Genomic DNA, 17,816 nt, shown 5'->3' on the forward strand with positions numbered 1-17,816 from the left:
CAAAAAAATCGAATCTCTTCGATTTGCTTGAAATTTTAGTCCTTTATATTTTCAGGGGTGCTGATTCCAAATCTGCAATCAGAATATCTCGAATATCTCAAAAACTCTTGGGTCCAAGGCCTTTTGAAAATTCAGGGGGGTCCTCCAAAAAATTCGAATTTCTCATTTTCTGGGCCTCGGATCCAGAAAATTCGTTCAGATTTGTGATCAGCACCCCTCTAAGCGGAATTTCATCAAAATCGGACACAAAAAATATTTGATCCCGTGACACTCATTTTGGGGAGTAGCCTACCTTAGATTGCCATTTCTCTGATACACCGGTAACTAGACTTAACTCTTACACTGTGTATAACTGATTGGTGGCCTCAAATCTATTAAGTTTCATTTATATCTTTTAGAATGTTTGTGATCATTAGGATGGAATTATTGACTTTTTGAGTTTGATGATCAGGATCAGATGAACTGGATAAATATGTGTGGGCAGTGTTAGAACTCACCGGGAGGATAAACAAACAAACGAAGAAATATTGGGAGAACTTGACTTCAAATTTACTCTTAAGCATTATTCTTTAATAGTTTCCGAGCATTATTTCTGGTTACAGTGTGTGTGGTAGTTGAATGCACTATTTTAGAGTATAAAATTTAATTTGCTTGAAATTCTTCCTTTGGCATGTGAGCCTACCGCTTTACCGGATGCTAATACATTCCGCAGACAAAAGAGTTATATCAAAAACGGTTTGAAATTCGTTTTAAAAAGATGATCCCCTTCAAAATACCTTTAACGATAGTAGAATTATTCATATACAATGGAATCGTATTAGATAATCAACGAAATTCGGCTAAGAAAAATATCTGTATTGCTCGCATGCCACAGTAAGATAGCGAGGCTGAGTTAGATATTTACCGTACAGTGCTGCCCCTATGAATAAGGATAGTGGAATTTCTGTGAACTAAAATAGTAGCGCATATTTACCGCCGGAATTTAAATGTCCTTATTACGTACAATACTGACTAGTGTGTCATCTAATTCTGACTAAATATGATACTATGAATACTTTCTGAATTTTGTATGATATTTCCTTATTTTTTAGGTAACATATTTAATTCTTTTTAGCTAAAATTTACTTAATTATCCATTAATGTAGTATTTGTATACAGAATAAATTATTCATTTTCATTTTTTTAATGATAATTTATCATCAGAATTGACAAAATGTCCATATTTTTCTTTCAATGTATTCTATTTGCGCGCAAATAAACAGGGAACATACAAACACCTGTCGCTCTCTCCCAGACCATACTAGAAATACCCCGATTCAAATTAACAATTAAGGCTCATTCTTTTATAGAAAAATTGTTTGGTTCGAACGTTTCAGAGCAGTTTTCAGAGTTTGAGAATTTTCCTCGGAATACGGCCCGCCAATCGGTAATTAGTTCGTCCACTCCTGCCGTTCGAAGACTCTGGCAAGCGAGTATTATGTTAGTTCACATTTTCCACGCTATCGTTATACATAGCGGCAGCACTAGATGGTCGAGATTGAATTGATCGCGCTATTTTACTGTGGAGCGGGCTCAATTCAATCGCTTAATCTTTATTTACAGTGAACTATTTCCTCAATTGATAAAGACTTTAAAGCCGCGTTGATTCTAAATGTACGAATTTTGATATTGGTAAAAAAGATAAGAATTCATTCATGATATTTCGTTTTCATGTCCTCAGGTACACACACTTTAGGGGGACCTCACTCCAGTGACTTCGCAGACACTTCACGACAGTCAGTAAATGAGGCCGGGACCTACTCAAATTTAGTCTGAATCAGTCAGTCGTTGTTACTACGGGTTCTGGGTTGTTTAGGGAACGACGGCTAGGTACTAGACTAACCGGAACCTCACTCGGTGTCAATAACCACTTCTAGCCTGCACGGGCCGCACTACCCTAGCCGCTTGCATTGCACATGGTGCAGGCGAAAGTTTCACAAATCTTGATGAACTGTTCTTCAACTTCCTGCGGCACCACATCTTGTTCAGCAAGTTAAGACCAGCTAACTCGACCAGTTAGTTACACCAGCTTTCTCCCACTGCCACAGGCTGGGCTCTTGTGTAAAACGAGAATCTGTTAATCCAGTGCTGTACTGAAAACTGCTGAAAACTTTTGCTTTAGCCTGAGTAATTGTGCTTTGTGTTTTGCTTCCCTTTTCACCCATCCTCCCCCAACCTCTCACCTCACCCTCCCTCAACCTCTCAACCCACCCTCCCCAACCTCTCGCCCCATTCTCCCTCAACTTCTCACCCCATCCTCCCTCAACCTCTCATCCCATCCTCCCCAACCTCTCATCCCATCCTCCCCCAACCTCTCTCCCCATACTCCCTCAACCTCTCACCCCATCCTCCCCCAACCTCTCATTCCATACTCCCTCATCCTCTCACCCCATCCTCCCCAACCTCTCACCCCATCCTCCCCAACCTCTCATCCCATACTCCCTCATCCTCTCACCCCATCCTCTCCCAACCTCTCATCCCATACTCCCTCATCCTCTCACCCCATCCTCCCCCAACCTCTCATCCCATTGTCCCTCAACCTCTCATCCCATCCTCCCTCAACCTCTCACCTCATCCTCCCCCAACCTCATCACCCCATTGTCCGCAACCTCTCATCCCATCCTCCCCAACCTCTCAGTCAGTCTCCCTGTTAATGTGATTTCAATTTTATATTTAAGGTTTTCTTCGGGCTGTCGTGTAAACTTCATCACAAATACTGGACGTGGTGGACTTCTGAAATTCATCACAGTTTTATTTCTTCAGTCAACTTCTTCCGGACTACTAGCGAACTAACTGGACTACTAGTCAACTAACCGGACTATTAGTGAACTAACTGGACTATATGTGAACTAATTAGACTATATGTGAACTAACTGGACTATTTAATCAACTTACCGCACTATTAGTGGATTGATACTCATAAAAATACAGTCAGTGGTGGACTCCAGGAGGTGTGGAACTCTGTATGTGGATTTTTGGAACTCGGTGGACTACCATTACTGCTAGACAAGGGCTAGTGAGTGTGTGAGTAGAATTTCTTATAAGTTTCCATACAATTATGAGAAAGCAGTTTATCTGTAAACACTGCACTGTTTACTGCATTTCATAAGAATTGTCAATGTGGTTATTTGAAGCAGCCTGTAATTGTGTTGCAGGAATTATAATACAGGGTTTTAGTGAGAGCATCAATTTATACCTTAAAATTAATTGAATATTTGATATTGAATAAAATTCGTTTTTGGGCCGAATTTCCCAGGCAAATTTCATCAAAATTTGTGACATAATTAAGGGGGTCAAAACACGAAATCCTGAATAACTCATTTTAGGTGCCTTAGATCCAAAATCTAACCTTATATTTGTAATCAGCACCCCAAAAAACATGTCTGCACAAAATTTCATTAAAATTGGGGCAAAAAAAAATTTCGACTTAGTACCCCATTTATGGGGTGCATATTTTGGGCATTAAAACCCTTATTTGCCCATGAAGATGAATTCCGATTCAAAATCTGATTGCGGATCCGGAATCTACACCTCAGAATACATATTCCAACGAATTTTAGAAGGAATCAGAGAAAAAACATTTTTCGCCGAAAAAAAACTCCTGGACCTTAGATTTTTGCCATTTTTGGTCAAAAAATCGAATCTCTTCGATTTGCTTGAAATTTTAGTCCTTTATATTTTCAGGGGTGCTGATTCCAGATCTGCAATCAGATTTGGAATATCTCGAAAACTCTGGGGTCCAAGGCCTTTTGAAAATTCAGGGGGTCCCCCCAAAAATTCGAATTTCTCATTTTCTGGGACTCAGATCCGTTAAATTCATTCAAATTTGTGATCAGCACCCAAGAATACATGTCTATACTGCATTTCATTAAAATCGGAGACAAAAAATATTTAACCCCTGACACTCATTTTGTAGTAGCCTACATTTCTCTGATACACCAGTAACTAGACTTAACTCTTACACTGTGTATAACTGATTGGTGGCCTCAAATCTATTAAGTTTCGTTTTTCTCTTTTAGGATGTTTCTCATCATTAGGATGGAATTATTGACGTTTGTGTTTGATGATCAGGACTACATCAGGTGAACTGGATAAATATGTGTGGGCAGCGTTAGAACTCACCGGGAGGATAAACAAACAAACGAACAAATATTGGGAGAACTTGACTTCAGTTATAGTGAACTTTATGTCCACGAGGACTAACTATGTGATGACTTTGATGCTGATGGGATAAATATCTGTTTGAACTAAAAACTGTAAAACTAAAACTACTGACGGCATCTAGAATCTGCCGGATAGAAAACAAACGACGAACATGAAGTTCAGGTGATATGCCATCCCATCCTTTCTATCATCTCTCCCATCCTATCCTCTGTCTCTCTCTATCATCTCTCATCTCTCACTCTCATAGCCTATCTCACTCTCTCAATCTCATCTCTGGACTTTCTCCATCATCTACCGGGTTGTGATAGGAACTAGTTCCGTCTCGCCCGGTAGATGGCGTTATTTTTTCGATAAAATTTGCTTAAGTAATGGATAAATAGGAGTTCCTCTGCCGGCTGTCCAGTACGTCCCTATAGCGTAGTGGGTAGGGTGCTGAACTGCTAGGCGAGTGGTTGGTGGTTCAAATCCCATAATTGTATTTGTTGTTGATGATTAAATAAAATGTTGAATTTATTTTGATCGTTTCAATAAAATGTTGAATTTTACTTTTGCAAACAAGCTGTAACAAATTCCTACTTTGAATTTGGAATAAATCCTTTAATTTGTACTTTGCGTTTGTCCTTTCCTTTTTATCTTTGTCCTTTCCTTGAACGGAAGCGGAAGAGTTTCCGGGGCAAGTGACGAGTATGAAGTTGTGAGAGGGAAGAGTCCTTTTCCGGGGGCAAAGTGCCCGAGAGATTTTATTAAAGAGAGCATTTTATATATGTACGTTTATTTATTTACGTTACTTTTTATAACGTTACTTTTTATAAAATGAGTCTGTGTCTCGAGGTTTGGAGATGGTGCTGTACTCGGGAGTAGAGTCTGCGTCTCGAGGTTTGAAGATGGTACTGTACTCGGGAGTAGAGTCTGCGTCTCGAGGTTTGAAGATGGTGCTGTACTCGGGAGTAGTCTGCGTCTCGAGGTTTGAAGATGGTACTGTACTCGGGAGTAGAGTCTGCGTCTCTCGAGGTTTGAAGATGGTACAGTAGTCGGAGTAGAGTCTGCGTCTCGAGGTTTAAAGATGGTGCTGTCTTTGGGAGTAGTCTGCGTCTCGAGGTTTGGAGATGGTGCTGTACTCGGGAGTAGAGTCTGCGTCTCGAGGTTTGAAGATGGTGCTGTACTCGGGAGTAGAGTCTGCGTCTCGAGGTTTGAAGATGGTGCTTTACTCGGGAGTAGAGTCTGCGTCTCTCGAGGTTTGAAGATGGTGCTGTACTCGGGAGTAGAGTCTGCGTCTCGAGGTTTGAAGATGGTACTGTAGTCGGAGTAGAGTCTGCGTCTCGAGGTTTGAAGATGGTGCTGTACTCGGGAGTAGAGTCTGCGTCTCTCGAGGTTTGAAGATGGTACTGTACTCGGGAGTAGAGTCTGCGTCTCTCGAGGTTTGAAGATGGTACTGTACTCGGGAGTAGAGGCTGCGTCTCGAGGTTTGAAGATGGTGCTGTACTCGGGAGTAGAGTCTGCGTCTCTCGAGGTTTGAAGATGGTACTGTAGTCGGAGTAGAGTCTGCGTCTCGAGGTTTGAAGATGTTGCTGTAACTCAAATATTGCCGGCTGAAAAACAAATCGTATAATCGTCAAGCTTATTTGTGTCAAGAAGAAGATTGAATATGCAAAATGTACGGATGGGTGCAGTTTAATATAATTACCTTATCGTTGATGTAAAGATACCGAAACAGCAAAATGTGAGTTGATGCAGTTCCCAATGCCGCTGCTGCAGCAGCAGCAGCAGCAGCCTAGTTCAGGACGTTGCGACAAACGAATTGTCTGTGCATGTAGTTGTCAGTAGTAGCGAACTGGTTTCGGTTTAACCCTAAAAAGACACAATATTCATAATGTATAAATGTGTGTGAAATAGAACATCGGAAATCAGCAACAACGGCAACTCGTCTTCAGCAAATTAGCCGTCATCTGTTTGTAGTTGAAATCCGTCATCAACATTAGTAGCAACACCAGTAACAACAGCAGCAGCAGCAGCATCGGGATCTCCGCGATCATCAGCACAAACAGCCGCCAGTCTCATCTAGCGTTCTCAATCGCTAGGCGTCACAAATTCCTTCACGTTCTCCTAACATCATCAGCCGCATATTAGTAGGTTGTTCGCTTGAAGCCACACTTTCTTCACGCCTTGTTGCAGAGCTCTTATAGGTCGACCTTCATCACTGGACATCAGTTCTCGGACTGGCTTCGGGCGGCTCGAACCGCGCTTCTAATACCTACGTCAACCAATCAGCGACGGTGCATCATCGATGCGACCGGATTGGATCAATCAGAAAGCTCGATCGCGCATTCCTGTGACAGACCCGAGTCCGTGACGCTAATCCGCAAGAACCATTCAATTCGTGCCAAACATTTTCAATGGGGCCTACAGGTCATCGAGTTTAATTCGACTATTCATAGAGGCACACATTGTTTGAGATAGAAATATCGAATGCTACGATTTTAGCCTAAAATTGTATGCTGAAATTTTATCTAATGGGTTAGATAAACTCAAAAAAACTTTAGTGTAGATTTCCCTTCTATTTAAGTCTGGTTTTGAACTGTAATACCGGCTCAATTTTACTTTTTTCGAGTTTTGCTTATATTGAAGTTTGCTTAAGGGTTTGTGCAGTCACGCGGCACTATTGTGTAGTAGAGCGTATATGGCAGGTCTCCAGAGAGTGATAGAGTCGTTTTGAATCCGAATTTATACACAAGTTCACCAGACATCGCCGCGTACACATCTTCTTTAACCGAAATCTGGTGAAGTTAAAAAATAATCAAAGTTTTATCATCAGTTGAGAAAGAACTGTGATTGATCACAGCGGGCGCTGCTTGCACCGAATAGTCGCTTGGATTTCTTCAGTTCGAGGAATTGAATAAATATAAAAATTTCCTTCACTAAACTTAAAATAACAAACTAATATTGTAAAAAAGGCCAAGGTCCCTGGGGGAATTACTCCGCAGCCTGGACCGGTATTGTGGGATAAATAAATAATTCAGCCAGAAACGACTGAATTAAACATAATTTACCCCACACCAGTTATTTTGTAGGACTCACGCATTAGCAACCTCATTCCAGGGAGGACAGTACTCTCGACTCGCCCGCTTACCGGAGATCATTTGCCACATCCTGACCCGCCTCCTCCGAGACTCGAACCTGGGCCACAGCGGTGACACGCAAGTCGCCTACCGACTACGCCATCCGGTCCGCCCGATTGTGAGAGGAAAACATTCGAACATATTCCACGGCCATTCACATTCCATGACAACCATGACGTCACAATGGTCAACGCCGTGACGATGTCGACTCTAACTGAAATCGTCCGTTTCTGACCAAACTTGAATTTCGCAGCTACGGTACCACTGGGAATTCACACAATGCTTTCTTTGAAAAAAAAACTTCATGCTCATTTATTCAACTTTTTAAGACGCTTAAAATCTCGACGATAAATATAATTCAAATGTAATTTAAACACGAACACGAAATCAGGATTGCTCTATGCCTCACGCCCGGGACGGAGGAGCACCAGCAGCGACGGACTAAACAAAACAGAAAGTCATCTCTGACCAAACGATATAAGGCTGGTTGTCCTATCATTCACGATGATGATGGCTACGACAGTTTACCACCAGTACAAAACATAGAATTTCCTGAGTTTGATTTAGATGTAGACAGTTTACCAACTGTTGATACAAACACTCATTATGACGCCCACGGATCCAATATCGATATAGACAGCCTACCAAATTTCGATACGCGGGATGAGTGTAGCGATGCCATCAGGTTCGAATCCCTACCTGGGGAGGATGGGTTGATTATAGTTTTCTCTGTTAACTGAATGAATGGTTCGGCCCTGTTTGACCTCAGCGACGAGTCGGCAACAGAGAGCAGCATCAGAAGATAGATGGCATTGTTGAAATCGGCTTGAAATTCCGAATGTAATTTGTGAGATTTTAAATAAAGTTCACAAGGAAACTATTTGTTCTGTGTCAGTTCGTCATAATGGTCAGACCTACGACAAGACAGTGTCATAGAGTTTCTTTATTCAAACAATTCGTGCACAGACATATGTGTAAAACCAGTAAACCAGTTCAATACATTGATTGAAGTGAAGCTGCCATTGACCTGGCGCAATAAGATACCAAATTAATCACTTAATAATCTGTGGTTATAAAAAAGTGACATTTGTTGCGTTATAACTATGAGCATATCAAATTGTGATGCTCTAAAAGGACGCTCCGTCATCTGCTCGTGCAGTAGGACTTCTCCGCTGCTGCTGATTAAGTTAGATGAAGTTAAGCTACCGTATAAACCTTAGATGAAGTAACTGTAATCTATGCGTAGTCCATCTTAGTGAGCGAAAATTCGCTGGGATTCGAATCTAATCCGTGACGTCATCGACATTGCTAACCACAGCCGTTTATCGTGTTTTCTTTTTCTTCTGATTCGTTGTTAATCGACGATCATTTCACTCGATTATGATAACTGAACCCGCTGCCGGGAACTGAAAGTCAAATGAAGAGAATCGACATCGGTTTTCGCAGACGAACCAAGGAATAATTGGCGCTTCCAGTCGCTCACTGATTATCAGGCGCCATCTAGCGACTATGCACGACAGACGCGAGATGACAAACGACCGTACGCATGCTACTACTGCTAGATCGAAATACATTTGCATCATGAAACGAAGAAGAATATACCGTATTTTGATTAGACACTTACGACCACCTCAGACATGCGATATTACTTCCAACCCTTATTGTGTTACATCTGTAGTTTTCATTCATTGTTTTCACACTTGTATTTCACCTAATGAGGGAAGATCACCTCACCTGATTAGGGAACGCCACTTCACCTAATGCGGGGATATCACCTCTCCTGACAGGGGATATCACCTCTCCTGATAGGGGATATCACCTCACCTGATGGGGGATGTCACCTCACCTGATGAGGGATATCACCTCACCTGATGGGGGATATCACCTCCACCTGATGAGGGATATCACCTCACCTGATGAGGGGATACGTCCCCAAAATGCTCGTGTGAATAAACCGTTTAAAACTGTACTAAAATGGGAGTTACACAGTTATCGCTTTTATAGGCATTCGGTATAAACGTGAACTGCCATTCTCCCACTGTCCCTACCTAAGATTTAAACGACGATTATACACGTGTAGTTTGATCAATCTTACACTTTATTAAACGAAGAATGAAAACATTCACACTTAAACAAATCGATATTAAAACTGCTGCCTTTTATGTCCTAGATATTTTAGTTCATATTGCATATTTCACAGCTTTACAATCAAAGCAAGCAAGAACGAGGACGTAATGCATCAGTTAAATCGGAACTTCCAACGCTACTGTGGCAATCGAGGATTCCACTTATGGTAATGAAGGATCCACTATAGTTGTCTTTAGTAGTTACTCGGTCTTCCGCATTTAATTTCTTCTACATTTAAATTGAAATCAAACGAACTTTGCTCTTAAATTAATCAATCACTAATGAAAGCTGTACCAATCATTGAGTAAAAATGAGTGATTCGAATGCTTATTTGGTGGGTCCTTTGATTATCTATTGATTCGGGAGCCTGAAATTTCAGTTCAAAACTCTAAATATTGATAATAGACTAATTTTGACAACGTTGATAATTTCTCTCCCACCATTTCCATGGTATGTGGAGGGGAAATAATTCTGTTTACAAATATTTACAAACATCAAGAGAAAATGAAACATCTTAAATACAAAACAAGGTTTTTTTTACAGTATATACAAAGGCATGTACTATTTGCAGTAGAGTAAGACACTACAGGGGGGTCAACATATCTAAACCAACTTAAATAAATCTTGCTAATTGGAAATTTGGAGTTTTAGATATATCAATGTTTCCAAATGTGTCTAAATTTTGAATGGTAAGACCGAGTAATCTCACGCCATCTGGCGGAAAAGCCGGCGTCACCGGAGAGCGCGGCCCGTTAACATTTAAACTCCGGCGCAGAAACTGTGTCACTTTTACACGTCGTTGTGCTGCATAAGCATGTCTGGACGATAGCGGTGAAAAACAGCACCAACGTTACTAGAAACGACAGAGCGCTGAGCGTCATGTGAACCGAGTACAGATCCGTCGCGGAGGACACGTCGAAATGCACCATCAACACTCGCCCGTAACCGAAACTCAACAACGACGACGCCAGCGACGAGATAAACGTGGCGAAATAACAAAGCCAACGATCGTACTTATAAACCGACAAACCGCTCACGCCTGCTAGAATATACACGACGACACCCCAGTACGGGAAATACTGCAAACATCGAGAATCCTCGGTCGAGCACATATCGTACACGGTCATCGGTATACATAGAATCACCAACACGACCGCGCTGAATATCAATATCAAACTCATTATTCTGATCGATACGAGTCGTTTCATTTTGTTATTACTACCGCTCTGATTGTCGGCGACGCCGTTCGGCTGCTGAGCCTGGTCCGAACCGCCGGACGGCGGCGCCGCGACGCTGTCGATGCCATCTATCGAACTGACTACAGTAGAGTTACGACCGTCCGAGCAGTACATGGCGATGCGATCGCTCCTGGGGTGTATTTAAATCCTTATAGTTACAACTCGCATCGGGGGTTTTACATCCCTAACGGCGTTTCGGCGCACAGTGGGGCAACGGGCCTCCGAAAAACACGTAATATACAGATTCCTAGAAATTTCTTAACCGTCTCCTTACGCCTCGATTACACAATTTTGTTCCCGGTCATAATATATTCATCCTAAACCTAACCGCAGTAAGCGACGTTACGCAGTGGCAGCTGATGTGTTTCAATGCTGCAGGTATATCAAATGCTGACCGCTTTTAATATGTGAAACATGTTTCACTGGCAGCTGTGCCGCCGCCGCCGTCGTCGTAGTCGCCGTGCACATGTCTGTTTCATATTTGAGTGACGTTCACGCGACGTTTACTTGGAATCGTATGAATAAAAAACTGAAACAACAATATGTGCGTGTATGTGCGTGTGCGTGTGTGCTTGTATAACGCTGTGTATTGATAAGGATCACCCCGCATGGTTGATCAACATTTTTCAAATGAAAACAACCGGGCATAGATTTGACGCAAAGCGAAGATATGATATTCAATCGGTAATCCGCAGCCTATCAATCTGTGTTGGTCTCGTTGAAGGTTCACCCTGGAAGGTGCGAGCCTCCAGGTGCACCTATTCCATTTGTCACCATCGTTTTTGCTTCGGTCCCAGGGGCGGATCCAGGCCCCCAGTTCACCTCGTTATGACAAGGGCACTCGTGTAGGGTGTCCCGGCGGGCACCGCAAATGCGACGCCCTTTGCGCAAGAGGGTCTGCGAGATCCCCCGACAATTTTGAAAATTTAGGTACATTTTTATGCAATTTTAGCGCATATTACTGCTTTAAGAAGTACTGTGATCAGAATCAGGGGCGCGAACAAGAACTATTTTTTGTTGGGCCCCGAATGACCACGTGTCGAACGACATCAATTTGCCCTGAGTCGAGTAACGAAGACTGGTTCCCGCTATCAAATTTGAGTTCATTCCTATAACTCATAGATTTTTCTTATCTCACTTTTTTTCGTAATCCGATTTGCCTAATTTTTCTCATAGTTTTCAATCTCTATTCCAGGGGTGGATTTAGACCGTGTCGACCGTCGGAATTCTTTAGTGCCTTTTTACTTTTTCTCTCTGTATCAAAATTTGCCATTATTACCACCCAAGATACACAATAGATATTTTTCCTAAATATATAACCTATGTTTCGTTTCTTGAATAAATGCCTCTCAGAGATGCTCAGAAAGCTCTAAAAGGATCGTAAAATTTCAAAAATTTTGCTGATACGCCTTTCCGCCAAATTAAGAATATATGCGCTTTTTATTGGTCGACGTGGTCACAACAGTCCCCAATTAAATCCCGCCGTCTTCAGCGGCATCTCACAGATTTTGTAGGTATTTCCAATTTTACAATTCTATCAGCGATACCTACATTATTTGTCTTGTTTATCTGCGTGAAAAACGCACTAGCCTTTTACCCTCACGAGACAGATCTCAATCAGTATTTCGGTCGGCGCTTCTCCGTCGGAACATTGCGCATTACATTTTACTTTCAAATCCAACGGACTTCAATTCTTAGGCGTCGCTGTTGTTTACGCCGTGAAAAATGTTCAATTTCCGACCAAATTTGGCTTTTAGATTATTACGCACTACGTGCCGAGAAATCGTAACCCAATAATCTGACGCTCACTCACAAACACTCGACGGCATTTACTTCATCAACCGTAAGTTCAAACAAGACGCAACTTGTCGAACCGTTTAGCGAGATAAACTTGCGTCGATATCCAAACGTGTTGAATTTTTTACTGGATAGAATTGTTTCGCTTCTTTTCAATGAGTTGGTCGTCGAACCAAACACGTGTCAACAGGCACGTTGACATAGGCCTCGCTCATAGACTAGGTTTGAATATGTGAAGGCCTTAATGAAAAAATATAGGTTTAGTGTGTAGCCCTCGCTAAAATGAGTTGAGATATGTTTAGGCTTCGCTAGAATAAGTTTAGGTATGTGTAGGCCTCGCTAAAATAGGTTGAGATAGCCTGCTAAAATAGGTCGAAATATGTGCAGGCCTCGCTAAGATAGGTTGAGATATGTTTAGAGCTTGCTACAAGAGGTTGATATATATGTGGGCCTGGCTAAAATAGGTTGAGATATGTGTGGCCTCATCTATATCGGTTGAGATGTGTGCCTCATCTCTGCCTTCGCTATAACGCGGTACTAAGATTTCGTTCTTCGTTAATCGTAGTTTTTCTTTCGAAATATAAAAAGTAGTAGCGGCAGGAAATCCCAAATCACCTGACCAACGCGTTTTTAATTCACTACTCTTTTGAGAACAGAATTTCATCGGTGTTTTTTTTTCGATTTCCGACGACGTTCATTCATCTTCGAACTATTTCGGATCGGTACTGACGTCATCGAGCGGGATGAGCCGCGAATGTCAGTGCCCGGTTACCTCGTGACCAACAAACAAACAAACGGACGAGAATAAACGCAGATTGAATACCGCGCGGTTAATTACGCACCTGTTTGAGGGGGTAATTTGAAAAAGAAGACGCCAAGGACTGTTTTATTAGTTTGTTCAACGCGTGTAATCTACCAAAGTCAATACTTGCCTTGCGCATTGTCTACTAATCGAAAACCGCCAGTCGGAGTAAGTCCCGAATTTGTTTTGGAACTTTGCACGCGGTTGGCGAATGTAAGAGGAAAAAAGGCTTCTTTGCAATACTACGTTATTGGCTGCTCGTGAGAAGATTGTCTTCATTGGGTAGTGCGGCGGGACCACAGTCAAACGAACATTAAACCCTATCATATACATGATACGCGATATTTTATGAATGCGCTCGTAATGATTTCCTGCGCACGCTTCTGGTGATTTTCCATTTTTTTTTCATTCACCAGTTAGCTTCTACTTTTTTCCAACTTTCTTGATTTCAAAATCCCAACGATCACAATTCACAAAAAAATGCTATATATTTCAAATATATTCTTATCCTAAATGCAAATTGTTTATACGAAATTTCACCCCGCAATCCCGAAGTAAAACTGTCGACATTCTTCGTTTTAGTCGTGGATTGAAGAATTTCTATAAATAAATTATTACAAAATTCTATCCTTAGATAAGTTTAAGCTTAACCTGTCAAACGTCTACGTTTCAGTCATAAATGCTCGACTTGACGCTTTTGCCACGTGTCTCATTCGAGGTTTAGCTTTCTTATATCGTTATCAAAGATAACTTATGCGGATTAAATTTCATCTTCAGGACGATAAGAAGCCGCAAAATTCTGAATCTTTCGACCAATCTATTGAAAATCAGTTCAGGACACCCTACCCTTATATGAAAATTGAATACAGCATCATCAGGATGATATGAAGTCCCAAAAATCTAGATCTTTGGACCAATCTATTGAAAACCAGTTCATTACACCCTAACCATATACGAAACTTTAATACGTCATCTTCAGGACGATATAGAGCCCCAAAATTCTCGATCTTTCGACCAATCTACTGAAAATCAGTTCAGTGCACCCAACACTTATATGACAATTGAATACAGCATCTACAGGACGATATTCAGGGACATTCGCCTTTGCAGACGAAACTTTACCTAGAAATGGTTTTATCCCCGAAGCAAGCTTCAAGTAAGCAGTCGATATATTTCTCATATCGTCATTAAAGAACTTAAAGGACCCGAACAACTCGACGGCGGTGCTGGCCGAGTCGGTTTTATTGTATCGAACACGAAACTTCGTCAAATATAAATTAAAATCATTTGAACGCGCATTAATTTTATTTTCTCAATTCACCTCGGCGAACGAACGTTCGTTCGTCGGGGGTCGATATTCAGCGCAGTTCCGCGCTATACAAAGCTCGCCATCGTCGGGTCATCAACAATTGATCTATACGTTCGCAGTTCACGTGAATAGAGGTTTTGTTTCCGACTGTACGAGGTGATGATTTATTGAATGATTTTCAAGTAGTAAAATTGGCGTCAATGACGTAAAGAAACAGGAGAAAGCGCTGCCACCACCCACCGTGTGCAGGATAATACTCGCTGCGGCGCGAAACAAAATCTTTCAAAGATTCAGCAGTTTTCGAGCTTGTTAAAATTGATAGGGCACACGCCGAGCAGGGAAAATCCGAAACTTCCTTTCTGAAGAAAGGCGGAGAAAATTCAAACTTTTGAGTGAATTTCTAAGTACAACGACTACGATGAGTTTATTAGTGGCGTTGAAAGGATATATACTACACATAATAATAAGATGATACAGTTAACCATTTTAAGAAAGAGTTTAAGAAGAGTTTTTTCGTGAGTAAGGTATATACTCAAAATCATACTTGGATCGACTCCTCAACCAGGCTTAGCCAACAGCAATAGTCGAAAGAGGGAATCCTCTAATAAATGTTTATAACTTTATTTTATTTGGTTAATAGCACAATATACACGAAGCTACCCACCTGCCTGGCTGGCTGGCTGGCTGGCTGACTGACTGACTGACTGACTGACTGACTGACTGACTGACTGACTGACTGACTGACTGACTGACTGACTGACTGACTGACTGACTTAGTTGCCGGGCCATAACAAGAAGAGTCGAGAAACGTAACAGTCTTTGCCGGAAGTGTCTTGGCATTTCCCAAAACCAAATGTCCAGATTCAATGTCCAGCTTTATATTAACACATCGCGTGGCAAAAAGAAAAGAAAATTATTTTAGATGATATACGTTTATTTCGAAATATATTTTTTTCCGCGACGGTTTTATTTGAAAATCCATTTCTCTATATATGTGTCACGCGTACGCAAGACACGCGCCTTTTACAACACGAAAAGCGCCGTTCACGTTAAAAATCCACGAGAGGCTCCCGGCACGTGGGTTACCTACACTGTACCATTAACACTTTTTGTTCCTGTTTTAACTGACATGAGACGCATATACCATCATAGTAATCATCAGTTATGATAACGACACTTCATTAGAAAATTTACGAGACAGATATTGCGAGGGAGTTTTTTCTCCAAAGAAAATCAAAATATTCCGAGGAAGGGGATTGTGACCCCTGAAAATTTGAAGGAAATCGGTGATATTTACTTTATAAGACTCTCTAAAATGAATTGGGGAAAGATAAAGCGATTCATATATATTTCTACGGCTACTTTCCATTCGATTTCGCATGCGAACAAACACGAAGTCAAATACCGCCATTTTCTATTCACAATAACGACATTTCAGATTTCTTTCATTTTCCGATTCCATATTTAAGGCGATTTCGATTTTTTCTCGCGTTTGAACGAGCGCAAATCGGCAGATAGAAGCGAGCACCGGCATCATTTGAAAAATCTTCATGAGCGCTTCAGAATTATAAATGGCCGGTTGTGAGAAGCGAGCAGCTGGCTCACAGAAATCTATCAACTTCTAACCGCCGAAAGAGGTTCTTCTTGGCGCGCTTCTCAATACGGTGTAATCAACACATTTTCGCGACAGTCCGCGACATGCTCCACCTGGGCAAATTAAGCGCGTATGCAAATATGGCGAAGGGTAATTCTGTTCGGATAGAAACGAGCGCCGGCGACGGCGATTGCGATCGGTTTGCAACTTGAACAATAATGAATACCCAAAAGCTTCATTCATTATTCACGCGAGTCTCTCGACACAATCGATGATGGCCGGAAAATGACAAGCGATCAGACGAGAAGAAGCCGCTCCGTGACATAAGACACGATAAACAATATACGCGCACGTGTATATAGATCATCTGATTAATATCTAGTTCATTCTAAGTATATTATGCACGCGCTATCATTCTTAACGAAACTAATTTGCTATCGATATACGCTTTTATAGGCGCTCGCCGTGTCGTAATTCTGTGGTCAGTTAAGCGCCTGCTTTCAAGTATAGTCGGCGATAAGCTTCTATTACAAACCGAATCTACGTAAAAACTACAAAAATGATATCTACTTATCGAAGTAATTAAATGTATGACAATCTTACATCGATTTTAAAGCTGGCGTTTTAGATTTGATACTCACGTATATCGTTTACATAAGGTAACCCCCGAGAAGCTATTTCCGTCTCTTGGCCATGTAGAAGGGTTTCTCCAATGCGCTTTAGGAGATTGTCGGATGTTGTATTCATCAAAGTTATAAATTTGTAAATGCTCGGATTATTTCAATAGTATTGGTGGATAAAATTGCCTCTCCGGGTGTTTTGGTGTATGCGGCATATAGTAAAACAATATTCAACAGTTATTCATCTTCGATTCGGTTCGAGCCCAAAACGGTTTTCGCGCGCGATCTGGTCCATCTACACCACTCTATATCATAAGGTCGTGGTTTCAAAAGCGGAATTTACAGAAAGCATTTACTATGATAGGGTCACCGATATCAAGGTATCTCTCGTAAGTAAAGGCTGATTTTAAGGGCCTTTATTATTCACAACGGTGGCGAATTCGATATTTTGCCCGATGCGCGCCCACTCATTTTAGGGCTTTTCTCGTTTTTGTATACAAGCTTGTCTCCAGATCCGACATAATTTATTCGGGTCTGAATAATACCCCGCGGTTACCGATATAGAATATAAAGTTCTAGCTAAGGAGATCGTCTGAAAAAGCTATACTGAACCGCGCGGTCAAAATCTTAACCAGCAACCGCGCGGAACGATAGTGGACCTTCCTGAGAATTGAGCCGCTAATTCCCTGAAGGAATTTTACTAATAATTCCCATATACGTCTAATCGAATTAGACGCGTGTGTAATATAGACATAGCTTATTATTATTGTCCTCGTTGATAATTGATTAAGTCCGCAGAATTGACGGACGCTTCCTCTATATTTGACTTTTACGTATGTGAACAGCTAAAAACGAGCTGGCGAGTAATAATGCTATAATAAACTATAATGCGCAGATCCTCTATTCACGCCCTAAAGCCGACACATATAGCCTTAGTTTCATCGATCAATCGATATCTCATATCGACGGATTAACGGCAACTATTAAACGCATTTTCTGCGCTATTCCAG

The 17,816-nt window shown here is 41.5% G+C and overlaps 1 long non-coding RNA gene across 1 annotated transcript; it reads left to right on the top strand.

Moving 5' to 3' along the window:
* The first annotated feature begins 1,567 nt into the window (after window positions 1-1,567).
* Window positions 1,568-4,667, top strand: LOC141913185 (uncharacterized). Its single transcript, XR_012620235.1, has 3 exons — window positions 1,568-1,653; window positions 2,718-3,063; window positions 4,059-4,667. It is a non-coding gene; the product is annotated as an uncharacterized LOC141913185 (long non-coding RNA).
* Window positions 4,668-17,816: the final 13,149 nt, after the last annotated feature.

Source organism: Tubulanus polymorphus, chromosome 11 (assembly GCF_964204645.1).
Source record: "Tubulanus polymorphus chromosome 11, tnTubPoly1.2, whole genome shotgun sequence".
NCBI classification, from domain to species: domain Eukaryota; kingdom Metazoa; phylum Nemertea; class Palaeonemertea; order Tubulaniformes; family Tubulanidae; genus Tubulanus; species Tubulanus polymorphus.